This window comes from Lissotriton helveticus, chromosome 4_1, assembly GCF_964261635.1.
Source record: "Lissotriton helveticus chromosome 4_1, aLisHel1.1, whole genome shotgun sequence".
Lineage (NCBI taxonomy): Eukaryota > Metazoa > Chordata > Amphibia > Caudata > Salamandridae > Lissotriton > Lissotriton helveticus.
Window position 1 is genome coordinate 570810859 of NC_136063.1, and position 17103 is coordinate 570827961.

Sequence of the window (17103 nt, forward strand, 5' to 3'; positions counted from 1 at the left end):
ACTATGCCTCTGCACTACGCACTACGCCTCTGCACTACGCACTACCACTCTGCACTAAGCACTACCACTCTGCACTACGCCTCTGCACTACGCACTACCACTCTGCACTACGCACTACCACTCTGCACTACGCACTACCACTCTGCACTACGCCTCTGCACTACGCCTCTGCACTACGCACTACCACTCTGCACTACGCCTCTGCACTACGCACTACCACTCTGCACTACGCCTCTGCACTACGCACTACCACTCTGCACTACGCCTCTGCACTACGCCTCTGCACTTTGCACTACGCCTCTGCACTACGCCTCTGCACTACACACTACGCCTCTGCACTACGCATCTGCACTCTGCACTACGCCTCTTCACTACGCCTCTGCACTACACACTACGCCTCTGCACTACGCATCTGCACTCTGCACTACGCCTCTTCACTACGCCTCTGCACTACGCCTCTGCACTACGCACTACGCCTCTGCACTATGCCTCTGCACTATGCACCACCACTCTGCACTACGCCTCTGCACTACGCACTACCACTCTGCACTACGCCTCTGCACTACGCACTACCACTCTGCACTACGCCTCTGCACTATGCACTACGCCTCTGCACTACGCCTCTGCACTACGCACTACCACTCTGCACTACGCACTACGCCTCTGCACTACGCACTACCACTCTGCACTATGCCTCTGCACTACGCACTACCACTCTGCACTACGCCTCTGCACTACACCTCTGCACTCTGCACTACGCCTCTGCACTACGCCTCTGCACTCTGCACTACACCTCTGCACTATGCACTACGCCTCTGCACTATGCACCACCACTCTGCACTACGCACTACCACTCTGCACTACGCACTATCACTCTGCACTATGCCTCTGCACTACGCACTACCACTATGCACTACGCCTATGCACTACACCTCTGCACTACGCCTCTGCACTATGCACTACGCCTCTGCACTACGCACTCCGCCTCTGCACTACGCCTCTGCACTCTGCTCTACGCCTCTGCACTACACCTCTGCACTCTGCACTGCCACTCTGCACTACGCACTACCACTCTGCACTGCCACTCTGCACTATGCACTACTACTCTGCACTACGCCTCTGCACTACGCCTCTGCACTCTGCACTACGCCTCTGCACTACGCCTCTGCACTCTGCACTACGCCTCTGCACTACGCCTCTGCACTACACACTATGCCTTTGCCCTACGCCTCTGCACTACGCCTCTGCACTATGCCTCTGCACTACGCACTACACCTCTGCACTACGCACTACGCCTCTGCACTACGCACTACCACTCTGCACTACTCCTCTGCACTACGCCTCTGCACTACGCACTACGCCTCTGCACTCTGCACTATGCCTCTGCATTACGCACTACGCCTCTGCACTCTGCACTACGCCTCTGCACTACGCCTCTGCACTATGCACTACCACTCTGCACTACGCACTACCACTCTGCACTACGCCTCTGCACTATGCCTCTGCACTACGCACTACGCCTCTGCACTCTGCACTACGCCTCTGCACTATACCTCTGCACTACGCACTACACCTCTGCACTCTGCACTACGCCTCTGCACTACGCACTACCACTCTGCACTGCCACTCTGCACTACGCACTACCACTCTGCACTACGCCTCTGCACTACGCCTCTGCACTCTGCACTACGCCTCTGCACTATGCCTCTGCACTACGCCTCTGCACTACGCATTACCACTCTGCACTATGCACTACCACTCTGCACTACGCCTCTGCACTACGCCTCTGCACTACGCACTACGCCTCTGCACTCTGCACTACGCCTCTGCACTACGCCTCTGCACTACTCACTACGCCTCTGCACTCTGCACTATGCCTCTGCACTACGCCTCTACACTCTGCACTATGCCTCTGCACTACACACTACGCCTCTGCACTACGCACTACCACTCTGCACTAAGCACTACCACTCTGCACTACGCCTCTGCACTACGCACTACCACTCTGCACTACGTACTACCACTACGCACTACCACTCTGCACTACGCACTACCACTCTGCACTACGCCTCTGCACTACGCCTCTGCACTACGCACTACCACTCTGCACTATGCCTCTGCACTACGCACTACCACTCTGCACTACGCCTCTGCACTACGCACTACCACTCTGCACTACGCCTCTGCACTACGCCTCTGCACTACGCACTACGCCTCTGCACTACGCCTCTGCACTACAGACTACGCATCTGCACTCTGCACTACGCCTCTGCACTACGCCTCTGCACTACGCCTCTGCACTACGCACTACGCCTCTGCACTATGCCTCTGCACTATGCACCACCACTCTGCACTACGCCTCTGCACTACGCACTACCACTCTGCACTACGCCTCTGCACTACGCACTACCACTCTGCACTACGCCTCTGCACTATGCACTGCGCCTCTGCACTACGCCTCTGCACTACGCACTACCACTCTGCACTACGCACTACGCCTCTGCACTATGCACTACCACTCTGCACTATGCCTCTGCACTACGCACTACCACTCTGCACTACACCTCTGCACTACGCCTCTGCACTCTGCACTACGCCTCTGCACTACGCCTCTGCACTCTGCACTACACCTCTGCACTATGCACTACGCCTCTGCACTATGCACTACCACTCTGCACTACGCACTACCACTCTGCACTACGCACTATCACTCTGCACTATGCCTCTGCACTACGCACTACCACTATGCACTACGCCTCTGCACTACGCCTCTGCACTACGCACTACGCCTCTGCACTACGCACTACGCCTCTGCACTACGCCTCTGCATTACGCCTCTGCACTATGCACTACACCTCTGCACTATGCCTCTGCACTACGCCTCTGCACTACACACTACGCCTCTGCACTACGCACTACCACTCTGCACTACGCCTCTGCACTATGCACTACGCCTCTGCACTCTGCACTACGCCTCTGCACTACGCACTACGCCTCTGCACTCTGCACTACGCCTCTGCACTCTGCACTACGCCTCTGCACTACGCCTCTGCACTATGCACTACCACTCTGCACTACGCACTACCACTCTGCACTACGCCTCTGCACTACGCCTCTGCACTCTGCACTACGCCTCTGCACTATGCCTCTGCACTACGCCTCTGCTCTACGCATTACCACTCTGCACTATGCACTACCACTCTGCACTACACCTCTGCACTACGCACTACGCCTCTGCACTATGCCTCTGCACTCTGCACTACGCCTCTGCACTGCGCCTCTGCACTCTGCACTGCCACTCTGCACTACGCACTACCACTCTGCACTGCCACTCTGCACTACGCACTACCACTCTGCACTACGCCTCTGCACTACGCCTCTGCACTCTGCACTACGCCTCTGCACTACGCCTCTGCACTCTGCACTACGCCTCTGCACTACGCCTCTGCACTACGCACTACGCCTCTGCACTACGCACTACCACTCTGCACTACGCACTACCACTCTGCACTACGCCTCTGCACTACGCCTCTGCACTACGCACTACGCCACTGCACTCTGCACTATGCCTCTGCACTACGCACTACGCCTCTGCACTCTGCACTATGCCTCTGCACTACGCCTCTGCACTCTACACTACGCCTCTGCACTACGCACTACGCCTCTGCACTACGCACTACCACTCTGCACTACGCACTACCACTCTGCACTACGCCTCTGCACTACGCACTACCACTCTGCACTACGCACTACCACTACACACTACCACTCTGCACTACGCACTACCACTCTGCACTACGCCTCTGCACTACGCCTCTGCACTACGCACTACCACTCTGCACTACGCCTCTGCACTACACACTACCACTCTGCACTACGCCTCTGCACTATGCCTCTGCACTACGCACTACGCCTCTGCACTACGCCTCTGCACTACGCCTCTGCACTCTGCACTATGCCTCTGCACTACGCCTCTGCACTACGCACTACGCCTCTGCACTACGCCTCTGCACTACACACTACGCCTCTGCACTACACACTACGCCTCTGCACTACGCCTCTGCACTACGCCTCTGCACTACGCACTACGCCTCTGCACTACGCCTCTGCACTACGCCTCTGCACTACACCTCTGCACTACGCACTATGCCTCTGCACTACGCCTCTGCACTACGCACTACCACTCTGCACTACGCACTACGCCTCTGCACTACGCCTCTGCACTACGCACTACCACTCTGCACTACGCCTCTGCACTACGCCTCTGCACTATGCACTACCACTCTGCACTACGCACTATGCCTCTGCACTACGCCTCTGCACTACGCACTACCACTCTGCACTACGCCTCTGCACTACGCCTCTGCACTACGCACTACCACAATGCACTATGCACTACGCCTCTGCACTATGCCTCTGCACTACACACTACCACTCTGCACTATGCCTCTGCACTACGCACTACGCCTCTGCACTCTGCACTACGCCTCTGCACTACGCCTCTGCACTACACCTCTGCACTACGCACTACGCCTCTGCACTACGCACTACGCCTCTGCACTATGCACTACGCCTCTGCACTACGCACTACCACTCTGCACTACTCCTCTGCACTACGCCTCTGCACTATGCACTACGCCTCTGCACTCTGCACTACGCCTCTGCATTACGCACTATGCCTCTGCACTCTGCACTATGCCTCTGCACTACGCCTCTGCACTACGCACTACCACTCTGCACTACGCCTCTGCACTATGCCTCTGCACTACGCACTACGCCTCTGCACTCTGCACTACGCCTCTGCACTACACCTCTGCACTACACACTACGCCTCTGCACTACGCCTCTGCACTCTGCACTACGCCTCTGCACTACGCCTCTGCACTCTGCACTGCCACTCTGCACTACGCACTACCACTCTGCACTGCCACTCTGCACTACGCACTACCACTCTGCACTACGCCTCTGCACTACGCCTCTGCACTCTGCACTACGACTCTGCACTACGCCTCTGCACTACGCACTACGCCTCTGCACTACGCATTACCACTCTGCACTACGCACTACCACTCTGCACTACGCCTCTGCAGTACACCTCTGCACTACGCACTACGCCTCTGCACTCTGCACTACGCCTCTGCACTATGCCTCTGCACTACTCACTACGCCTCTGCACTCTGCACTATGCCTCTGCACTACGCCTCTGCACTCTGCACTATGCCTCTGCACTACGCACTACGCCTCTGCACTACGCACTACCACTCTGCACTACGGACTACCACTCTGCACTACGCCTCTGCACTACGCACTACCACTCTGCACTATGCACTACCACTACGCACTACCACTCTGCACTACGCACTACCACTCTGCACTACGCCTCTGCACTACGCCTCTGCACTCTGCACTACGCCTCTGCACTACGCCTCTGCACTATACCTCTGCACTATGCACTACGCCTCTGCACTATGCACTACCACTCTGCACTACGCACTACCACTCTGCACTACGCACTATCACTCTGCACTATGCCTCTGCACTACGCACTACCACTATGCACTACGCCTCTGCACTACGCCTCTGCACTACGCCTCTGCACTACTCACTACGCCTCTGCACTACGCACTCCGCCTCTGCACTACGCCTCTGCACTCTGCTCTACGCCTCTGCACTACACCTCTGCACTCTGTACTGCCACTCTGCACTACGCACTACCACTCTGCACTGCCACTCTGCACTACGCACTACTACTCTGCACTACGCCTCTGCACTACGCCTCTGCACTCTGCACTACGCCTCTGCACTACGCCTCTGCACTACACACTATGCCTTTGCACTACGCCTCTGCACTACGCCTCTGCACTACGCCTCTGCACTACGCACTACACCTCTGCACTATGCACTACGCCTCTGCACTACGCACTACCACTCTGCACTACTCCTCTGCACTACGCCTCTGCACTACGCACTACGCCTCTGCACTCTGCACTATGCCTCTGCATTACGCACTACGCCTCTGCACTCTGCACTACGCCTCTGCACTACGCCTCTGCACTATGCACTACCACTCTGTACTACGCACTACCACTCTGCACTACGCCTCTGCACTATGCCTCTGCACTACGCACTATGCCTCTGCACTCTGCACTACGCCTCTGCACTACACCTCTGCACTACGCACTACGCCTCTGCACTCTGCACTACGCCTCTGCACTACGCACTACCACTCTGCACTGCCACTCTGCACTACGCACTACCACTCTGCACTACGCCTCTGCACTACGCCTCTGCACTCTGCACTACGCCTCTGCACTATGCCTCTGCACTACGCCTCTGCACTACGCATTACCACTCTGCACTACGCACTACCACTCTGCACTACGCCTCTGCACTACGCCTCTGCACTACGCACTACGCCTCTGCACTCTGCACTACGCCTCTGCACTACGCCTCTGCACTACTCACTACGCCTCTGCACTCTGCACTACGCCTCTGCACTACGCCTCTGCACTCTGCACTATGCCTCTGCACTATGCACTACGCCTCTGCACTACGCACTACCACTCTGCACTAAGCACTACCACTCTGCACTACGCCTCTGCACTACTCACTACGCCTCTGCACTACGCACTACCACTCTGCACTACGCCTCTGCACTACGCCTCTGCACTACGCACTACCACTCTGCACTACGCCTCTGCACTATGCACTACCACTCTGCACTACGCCTCTGCACTACGCACTACCACTCTGCACTACGCCTCTGCACTACGCCTCTGCACTACGCACTACACCTCTGCACTACGCCTCTGCACTACACACTACGCCTCTGCACTACGCATCTGCACTCTGCACTACGCCTCTGCACTACGCCTCTGCACTATGCCTCTGCACTACGCACTACGCCTCTGCACTACGCCTCTGCACTATGCACCACCACTCTGCACTACGCCTCTGCACTACGCACTACCACTCTGCACTACGCCTCTGCACTACGCACTACCACTCTGCACTACGCCTCTGCACTACGCACTACGCCTCTGCACTACGCCTCTGCACTACGCACTACCACTCTGCACTACGCACTATGCCTCTGCACTACGCACTACCACTCTGCACTATGCCTCTGCACTACGCACTACCACTCTGCACTACGCCTCTGCACTACGCCTCTGCACTCTGCACTACGCCTCTGCACTACGCCTCTGCACTCTGCACTACACCTCTGCACTATGCACTACGCCTCTGCACTATGCACTACCACTCTGCACTACGCACTACCACTCTGCACTACGCACTATCACTCTGCACTATGCCTCTGCACTACGCACTACCACTATGCACTATGCCTCTGCACTACGCCTCTGCACTACACCTCTGCACTACGCACTACGCCTCTGCACTACGCACTACGCCTCTGCACTACGCCTCTGCATTACGCCTCTGAACTATGCACTACTCCTCTGCACTACGCCTCTGCACTATGCCTCTGCACTACACACTACGCCTCTGCACTACGCACTACCACTCTGCACTACGCCTCTGCACTACGCACTACGCCTCTGCACTCTGCACTACGCCTCTGCACTACGCACTACGCCTCTGCACTCTGCACTACGCCTCTGCACTCTGCACTACGCCTCTGCACTACGCCTCTGCACGATGCACTACCACTCTGCACTACGCACTACCACTCTGCACTACGCCTCTGCACTACGCCTCTGCACTACGCACTACTCCTCTGCACTCTGCACTACACCTCTGCACTACACCTCTGCACTACGCACTACGCCTCTGCACTACGCCTCTGCACTCTGCACTACGCCTCTGCACTACGCCCCTGCACTCTGCACTGCCACTCTGCACTACGCACTACCACTCTGCACTGCCACTCTGCACTACGCACTACCACTCTGCACTACGCCTCTGCACTGCGCCTCTGCACTCTGCACTACGCCTCTGCACTACGCCTCTGCACTCTGCACTACGCCTCTGCACTACGCCTCTGCACTACGCACTACGCCTCTGCACTACGCACTACCACTCTGCACTACGCACTACCACTCTGCACTACGCCTCTGCACTACGCCTCTGCACTACGCACTACGCCACTGCACTCTGCACTATGCCTCTGCACTACGCACTACGCCTCTGCACTCTGCACTACGCCTCTGCACTACGCCTCTGCACTCTACACTACACCTCTGCACTACGCACTACGCCTCTGCACTACGCACTACCACTCTGCACTACGCACTACCACTCTGCACTACGCCTCTGCACTACGCACTACCACTCTGCACTACGCACTACCACTACGCACTACCACTCTGCACTACGCACTACCACTCTGCACTACGCCTCTGCACTACGCCTCTGCACTACGCACTACCACTCTGCACTACGCCTCTGCACTACACACTACCACTCTGCACTACGCCTCTGCACTACGCCTCTGCACTACGCACTACGCCTCTGCACTACGCCTCTGCACTACGCCTCTGCACTCTGCACTATGCCTCTGCACTATGCCTCTGCACTACGCACTACGCCTCTGCACTACGCCTCTGTACTACACACTACGCCTCTGCACTACACACTACGCCTCTGCACTACGCCTCTGCACTACGCCTCTGCACTATGCACTACGCCTCTGCACTACGCCTCTGCACTACGCACTACGCCTCTGCACTACGCCTCTGCACTACGCCTCTGCACTACGCCTCTGCACTACGCCTCTGCACTACGCCTCTGCACTATGCACTACGCCTCTGCACTACGCCTCTGCACTACGCACTACCACTCTGCACTACGCACTACGCCTCTGCACTACGCCTCTGCACTACGCACTACCACTCTGCACTACGCCTCTGCACTACGCCTCTGCACTATGCACTACCACTCTGCACTACGCACTATGCCTCTGCACTACGCCTCTGCACTACGCACTACCACTCTGCACTACGCCTCTGCACTACGCCTCTGCACTACGCACTACCACAATGCACTATGCACTACGCCTCTGCACTATGCCTCTGCACTACGCACTACCACTCTGCACTACGCTTCTGCACTACGCACTACGCCTCTGCACTCTGCACTACGCCTCTGCACTACGCCTCTGCACTACGCCTCTGCACTACGCACTACGCCTCTGCACTACGCACTACGCCTCTGCACTACACACTACGCCTCTGCACTACGCACTACCACTCTGCACTACTCCTCTGCACTACGCCTCTGCACTACGCACTATGCCTCTGCACTCTGCACTACGCCTCTGCATTACGCACTACGCCTCTGCACTCTGCACTACGCCTCTGCACTACGCCTCTGCACTACGCACTACCACTCTGCACTACGCACTACCACTCTGCACTACGCCTCTGCACTATGCCTCTGCACTACGCACTACGCCTCTGCACTCTACACTACGCCTCTGCACTACACCTCTGCACTACACACTATGCCTCTGCACTACGCCTCTGCACTCTGCACTACGCCTCTGCACTACGCCTCTGCACTCTGCACTGCCACTCTGCACTACGCACTACCACTCTGCACTGCCACTCTGCACTACGCACTACCACTCTGCACTACGCCTCTGCACTACGCCTCTGCACTCTGCACTACGCCTCTGCACTACGCCTCTGCACTACGCACTACACCTCTGCACTACGCATTACCACTCTGCACTACGCACTACCACTCTGCACTACGCCTCTGCAGTACACCTCTGCACTACGCACTACGCCTCTGCACTCTGCACTACGCCTCTGCACTACGCCTCTGCACTACTCACTACGCCTCTGCACTCTGCACTATGCCTCTGCACTACGCATCTGCACTCTGCACTATGCCTCTGCACTACGCACTACGCCTCTGCACTACGCACTACCACTCTGCACTACGGACTACCACTCTGCACTACGCCTCTGCACTACGCACTACCACTCTGCACTATGCACTACCACTACGCACTACCACTCTGCACTACGCACTACCACTCTGCACTACCCCTCTGCACTACGCCTCTGCACTACGCACTACCACTCTGCACTACGCCTCTGCACTACGCACTACCACTCTGCACTACGCCTCTGCACTACGCCTCTGCACTATGCACTAGGCCTCTGCACTATGCCTCTGCACTACGCACTACGCCTCTGCACTACGCCTCTGCACTCTGCACTACGCCTCTGCACTATGCCTCTGCACTACGCCTCTGCACTACGCACTACGCCTCTGCACTACGCCTCTGCACTATGCACTACCACTCTGCACTACGCCTCTGCACTACGCACTACCACTCTGCACTACGCCTCTGCACTACGCACTACCACTCTGCACTACGCCTCTGCACTACGCACTACGCCTCTGCACTATGCCTCTGCACTACTCACTACCACTCTGCACTACGCACTACGCCTCTGCACTACGCACTACAACTCTGCACTACGCCTCTGCACTACGCACTACCACTCTGCACTACGCCTCTGCACTACGCCTCTGCACTACGCACTACGCCTCTGCACTATGCCTCTGCACTCTGCACTACGCCTCTGCACTATGCACTACGCCTCTGCACTATGCACTACCACTCTGCACTACGCACTACCACTCTGCACTACGCACTACCACTCTGCACTACGCCTCTGCACTACGCACTACCACTACGCACTACGCCTCTGCACTATGCCTCTGCACTACGCCTCTGCACTACGCCTCTGCACTACGCACTACGCCTCTGCACTACGCCTCTGCACTACGCCTCTGCACTACGCACTACGCCTCTGCACTACGCCTCTGCACTACGCCTCTGCACTACGCCTCTGCACTACGCACTACGCCTCTGCACTATGCACTACCACTCTGCACTACGCCTCTGCACTACGCACTATGCCTCTGCACTCTGCACTACGCCTCTGCACTACACACTACGCCTCTGCACTCTGCACTACGCACTACGCCTCTGCACTCTGCACTACGCCTCTGCACTATGCCTCTGCACTATGCACTACCACTCTGCACTACGCACTACCACTCTGCACTACGCCTCTGCACTACGCCTCTGCACTACGCACTACGCCTATGCACTCTGCACTACACCTCTGCACTACACCTCTGCACTACGCACTACGCCTCTGCACTATGCTTCTGCACTCTGCACTACGCCTCTGCACTCTGCACTGCCACTCTGCACTACGCACTACCACTCTGCACTGCCACTCTGCACTACGCACTACCACTCTGCACTACGCCTCTGCACTATGCCTCTGCACTCTGCACTATGCCTCTGCACTATGCCTCTGCACTCTGCACTACGCCTCTGCACTACGCCTCTGCACTATGCACTATGCCTCTGCACTACGCACTACCACTCTGCACTACGCACTACCACTCTGCACTACGCACTACCACTCTGCACTACGCCTCTGCACTACGCCTCTGCACTACGCACTACGCCTCTGCACTTTGCACTACGCCTCTGCACTACGCACTACGCCTCTGCACTCTGCACTACGCCTCTGCACTACGCCTCTGCACTCTGCACTATGCCTCTGCACTACGCACTACGCCTCTGCACTACGCACTACCACTCTGCACTACACACTACCACTCTGCACTACGTCTCTGCACTACACACTACCACTCTGCACTACGCACTACCACTACGCACTACCACTCTGCACTACGCACTACCACTCTGCACTACGCCTCTGCACTATGCCTCTGCATTACGCACTACCACTCTGCACTACCCCTCTGCACTACGCACTACCACTCTGCACTACGCCTCTGCACTACGCCTCTGCACTACGCACTACGCCTCTGCACTACGCCTCTGCACTACGCACTACGCCTCTGCACTCTGCACTATGCCTCTGCACTACGCCTCTGCACTACGCACTATGCCTCTGCACTACACCTCTGCACTACGCACTACGCCTCTGCACTATGCACTACGCCTCTGCACTACGCCTCTGCACTACGCACTACGCCTCTGCACTACGCCTCTGCACTACGCACTACGCCTCTGCACTACGCCTCTGCACTACGCACTACGCCTCTGCACTACGCCTCTGCACTATGCCTCTGCACTACGCACTACGCCTCTGCACTACGCCTCTGCACTACGCACTACCACTCTGCACTACGCACTACGCCTCTGCACTACGCCTCTGCACTACGCACTACCACTCTGCACTACGCCTCTGCACTACGCCTCTGCACTACGCACTACCACTCTGCACTACGCACTATGCCTCTGCACTACGCCTCTGCACTACGCACTACCACTCTGCACTACGCACTACGCCTCTCACTACGCCTCTGCACTACGCACTACCACTCTGCACTATGCACTACGCCTCTGCACTACGCCTCTGCACTACGCAATACCACTCTGCACTACGCCTCTGCACTATGCACTACGCCTCTGCACTACGCACTACCACTCTGCACTGCCACTCTGCACTACGCACTACCACTCTGCACTGCCACTCTGCACTACGCACTACCACTCTGCACTCTGCACTATGCACTACCACTCTGCACTGCCACTCTGCACTACGCACTGCCACTCTGTACTACGCACTGCCACTCTGTGGAGTAGTGTGGCTCACTGGTTAGAGGCGGCAGGCCCGAGAGCCGAAGTCAGCCTGGGACCAGGGTTCAATTCCCGACGCGGCAGGGTCGTGGACCTTGGTCAGCGGACTTGATAATTCTCGCTTTGGTGCTTACTCTAATCAGGGGTTCCACTCGGCAACTCTGGGCATTAGCTTGCCTAATCTCCACAACGGCCCCACCAATTCCGGGGATGCCTGGCTCCCCCTTGGGGACTCCCAGCAAGGGACCATCCCACAGGGAAAGCCAGGACGGGTTCCCCAGAGTTATACAGCGCCGGGACGCCCCGTTGCTGGGGCAGCTGTGCGCTTTACAAGTATACTACATTTACATTTACTCTGCACTACGCACTGCCACTCTGCACTCTGCACTGCCACTCTGCACTCTGCACTGCCACTCTGCACTACGCACTACCACTCTGCACTACGCACTACCACTCTGCACTACGCACTACCACTACGCACTACCACTCTGCACTACGCACTACCACGCTGCACTACCACTCTGCACTACGCACTACCACTCTGCACTGCCACTCTGCACTACGCACTACCACTCTGCACTGCCACTCTGCACTACGCACTACCACTCTGCACTACGCCTCTGCACTACGCCTCTGCACTCTGCACTCTGCCTCTGCACTACGCCTCTGCACTCTGCACTACGCCTCTGCACTCTGCACTACGCCTCTGCACTACGCCTCTGCACTCTGCACTCCGCCTCTGCACTACGCCTCTGCACTCTGCTCTACGCCTCTGCACTACACCTCTGCACTCTGCACTGCCACTCTGCACTACGCACTACCACTCTGCACTGCCACTCTGCACTACGCACTACCACTCTGCACTACGCCTCTGCACTACGCCTCTGCACTCTGCACTACGCCTCTGCACTATGCCTCTGCACTCTGCACTACGCCTCTGCACTACGCCTCTGCACTACGCACTACGCCTCTGCACTACACACTACGCCTCTGTACTACGCACTACCACTCTGCACTACTCCTCTGCACTATGCCCCTGCACTATGCACTACGCCTCTGCACTCTGCACTATGCCTCTGCATTACGCACTACGCCTCTGCACTCTGCACTACGCCTCTGCACTACGCCTCTGCACTATGCACTACCACTCTGCACTACGCACTACCACTCTGCACTACGCCTCTGCACTACGCCTCTGCACTATGCACTACGCCTCTGCACTCTGCACTAAGCCTCTGCACTACACCTCTGCACTATGCACTACGCCTCTGCACTCTGCAATACGCCTCTGCACTACGCCTCTGCACTCTGCACTGCCACTCTGCACTACGCACTACCACTCTGCACTGCCACTCTGCACTACGCACTACCACTCTGCACTATGCCTCTGCACTATGCCTCTGCACTCTGCACTACACCTCTGCACTACGCCTCTGCACTACCCATTACCACTCTGCACTACGCACTACCACTCTGCACTACGCCTCTGCACTACGCCTCTGCACTACGCACTACGCCTCTGCATTCTGCACTACGCCTCTGCACTACGCCTCTGCACTACTCACTACGCCTCTGCACTCTGCACTACGCCTCTGCACTACGCCTCTGCACTCTGCACTATGCCTCTGCACTACGCACTACTCCTCTGCACTACGCACTACCACTCTGCACTACGCACTACCACTCTGCACTACGCCTCTGCACTACGCACTACCACTCTGCACTACGCACTACCACTACGCACTACCACTCTGCACTACGCACTACCACTCTGCACTACGCCTCTGCACTACACCTCTGCACTACGCACTACCACTCTGCACTACGCCTCTGCACTACGCCTCTGCACTACGCACTACGCCTCTGCACTACGCCTCTGCACTACACACTACACCTCTGCACTACGCCTCTGCACTCTGCACTATGCCTCTGCACTACGCCTCTGCACTACGCACTACGCCTCTGCACTACGCCTCTGCACTATGCACTACCACTCTGCACTACGCCTCTGCACTACGCACTACCACTCTGCACTACGCCTCTGCACTACGCACTACCACTCTGCACTACGCCTCTGCACTACGCACTACGCCTCTGCACTACGCCTCTGCACTATGCACTACCACTCTGCACTACGCACTACGCCTCTGCACTACGCACTACCACTCTGCACTACGCCTCTGTACTACGCACTACCACTCTGCACTACGCCTCTGCACTACGCCTCTGCACTACGCACTACGCCTCTGCACTACGCCTTTGCAATCTGCACTACACCTCTGCACTATGCACTACGCCTCTGCACTATGCACTACCACTCTGCACTACGCACTACCACTCTGCACTACGCACTACCACTCTGCACTACGCCTCTGCACTACGCACTACCACTACGCACTACGCCTCTGCACTACGCCTCTGCACTACGCACTACGCCTCTGCACTACGCACTACGCCTCTGCACTATGCCTCTGCACTACGCCTCTGCACTACGCACTACGCCTCTGCACTACGCCTCCGCACTGCGCCTCTGCACTACGCACTACGCCTCTGCACTATGCACTACCACTCTGCACTACGCCTCTGCACTACGCACTACGCCTCTGCACTCTGCACTATGCCTCTGCACTACGCACTATGCCTCTGCACTACGCACTACGCCTCTGCACTCTGCACTACGCCTCTGCACTACGCCTCTGCACTATGCACTACCACTCTGCACTACGCACTACCACTCTGCACTACGCCTCTGCACTACGCCTCTGCACTACGCACTACGCCTCTGCACTCTGCACTACACCTCTGCACTACACCTCTGCACTACGCACTACGCCTCTGCACTACGCCTCTGCACTCTGCACTACGCCTCTGCACTACGCCTCTGCACTCTGCACTGCCACTCTGCACTACGCACTACCACTCTGCACTGCCACTCTGCACTACGCACTACCACTCTGCTCTACGCCTCTGCACTATGCCTCTGCACTCTGCACTACGCCTCTGCACTATGCCTCTGCCCTCTGCACTACGCCTCTGCACTACGCCTCTGCACTACGCACTACGCCTCTGCATTATGCACTACCACTCTGCACTATGCACTACGCCTCTGCACTACGCCTCTGCACTACGCCTCTGCACTACGCACTATGCCACTGCACTCTGCACTACGCCTCTGCACTACGCGCTATGCCTCTGCACTCTGCACTACGCCTCTGCACTACGCCTCTGCACTCTGCACTACGCCTCTGCACTACGCACTACGCCTCTGCACTACGCACTACCACTCTGCACTACGCACTACCACTCTGCACTACGCCTCTGCACTACGCACTACCACTCTGCACTACGCACTACCACTACGCACTACCACTCTGCACTACGCACTACCACTCTGCACTACGCCTCTGCACTACGCCTCTGCACTACGCACTACCACTCTGCACTACGCCTCTGCACTACACACTACCACTCTGCACTACGCCTCTGCACTACGCCTCTGCACTACGCACTACGCCTCTGCACTACGCCTCTGCACTACGCACTACGCCTCTGCACTATGCCTCTGCACTCTGCACTCAATCAATCAATCAGGAGTTTGTTAAAGCGCGACTACTCACCCGTAAGGGTCTCAAGGCGCTAGGGGTGGGGGGGGATTTGGGGGGGTGCAGGTTCCATTCCATCAAGGAGGGGGTCTGTCGAAGAGCCAGGTTTTGAGGTTTCTTGCGAAGATGGGGAGCGATGTTGTCTGTCTGAGGTGGAGCGGAAGGGCGTTCCATGCCTTGGCCGCCAGGAAGGAGAAGGAGCGGCCTCCCGATCTGGTCTTTCTGGTGCGGGGGACCACAGCGTAGGAAAGCTGGGCTGATTGTAGGGTCCTTTGGGGTGCGTGGAATTTGAGTCGGCTGTTCAGGTATGCTGGTCCGGTGCCGTGGAGGGCCTTGTGTGCGTGGGTGAGCATCTTAAAGGTGATTCTCGCCTCGACGGGGAGCCAGTGGAGTGTGCGCAGGTGCTGGGAGATGTGGCAGTGTTTTGGCAGGTTGAGGACCAGTCTTGCGGCGGCGTTCTGGATGTTCTGTAGCTTGCGGATGAGGTTTTTGTTTATTCCGGCGTAGAGTGCGTTGCCGTAGTCGAGTCTGCTGGTGACCAGGGCGTGAGTGACTGTCTTTCGGTGTTCGAGGGGGATCCATTTGAAGGTCTTACGAAGGAGGCGGAGGGTGTGGAAGCAGGAAGATGAGACAGAGTTGATCTGGCGGTCCATTTTGAGCTCGGAGTCCAGGATGATTCCCAGGTTGCGTGCGTGGTCTGTGGGGGTTGGCGGGTTTCCGAGGGCGGTGGGCCACCAGGTGTCACTCCAGGCGGCGGGGTTTGGTCCCATGATGAGTACTTCTGTTTTGTTGGTGTTTAGTTGTAGGCAGCTGTTTTTCATCCATTTGGCGACGGCTTCCATGCCTTCTCGAAAGTTGCGTCTGGCGGTGTTGGGCTCGTTGGATAGGGAG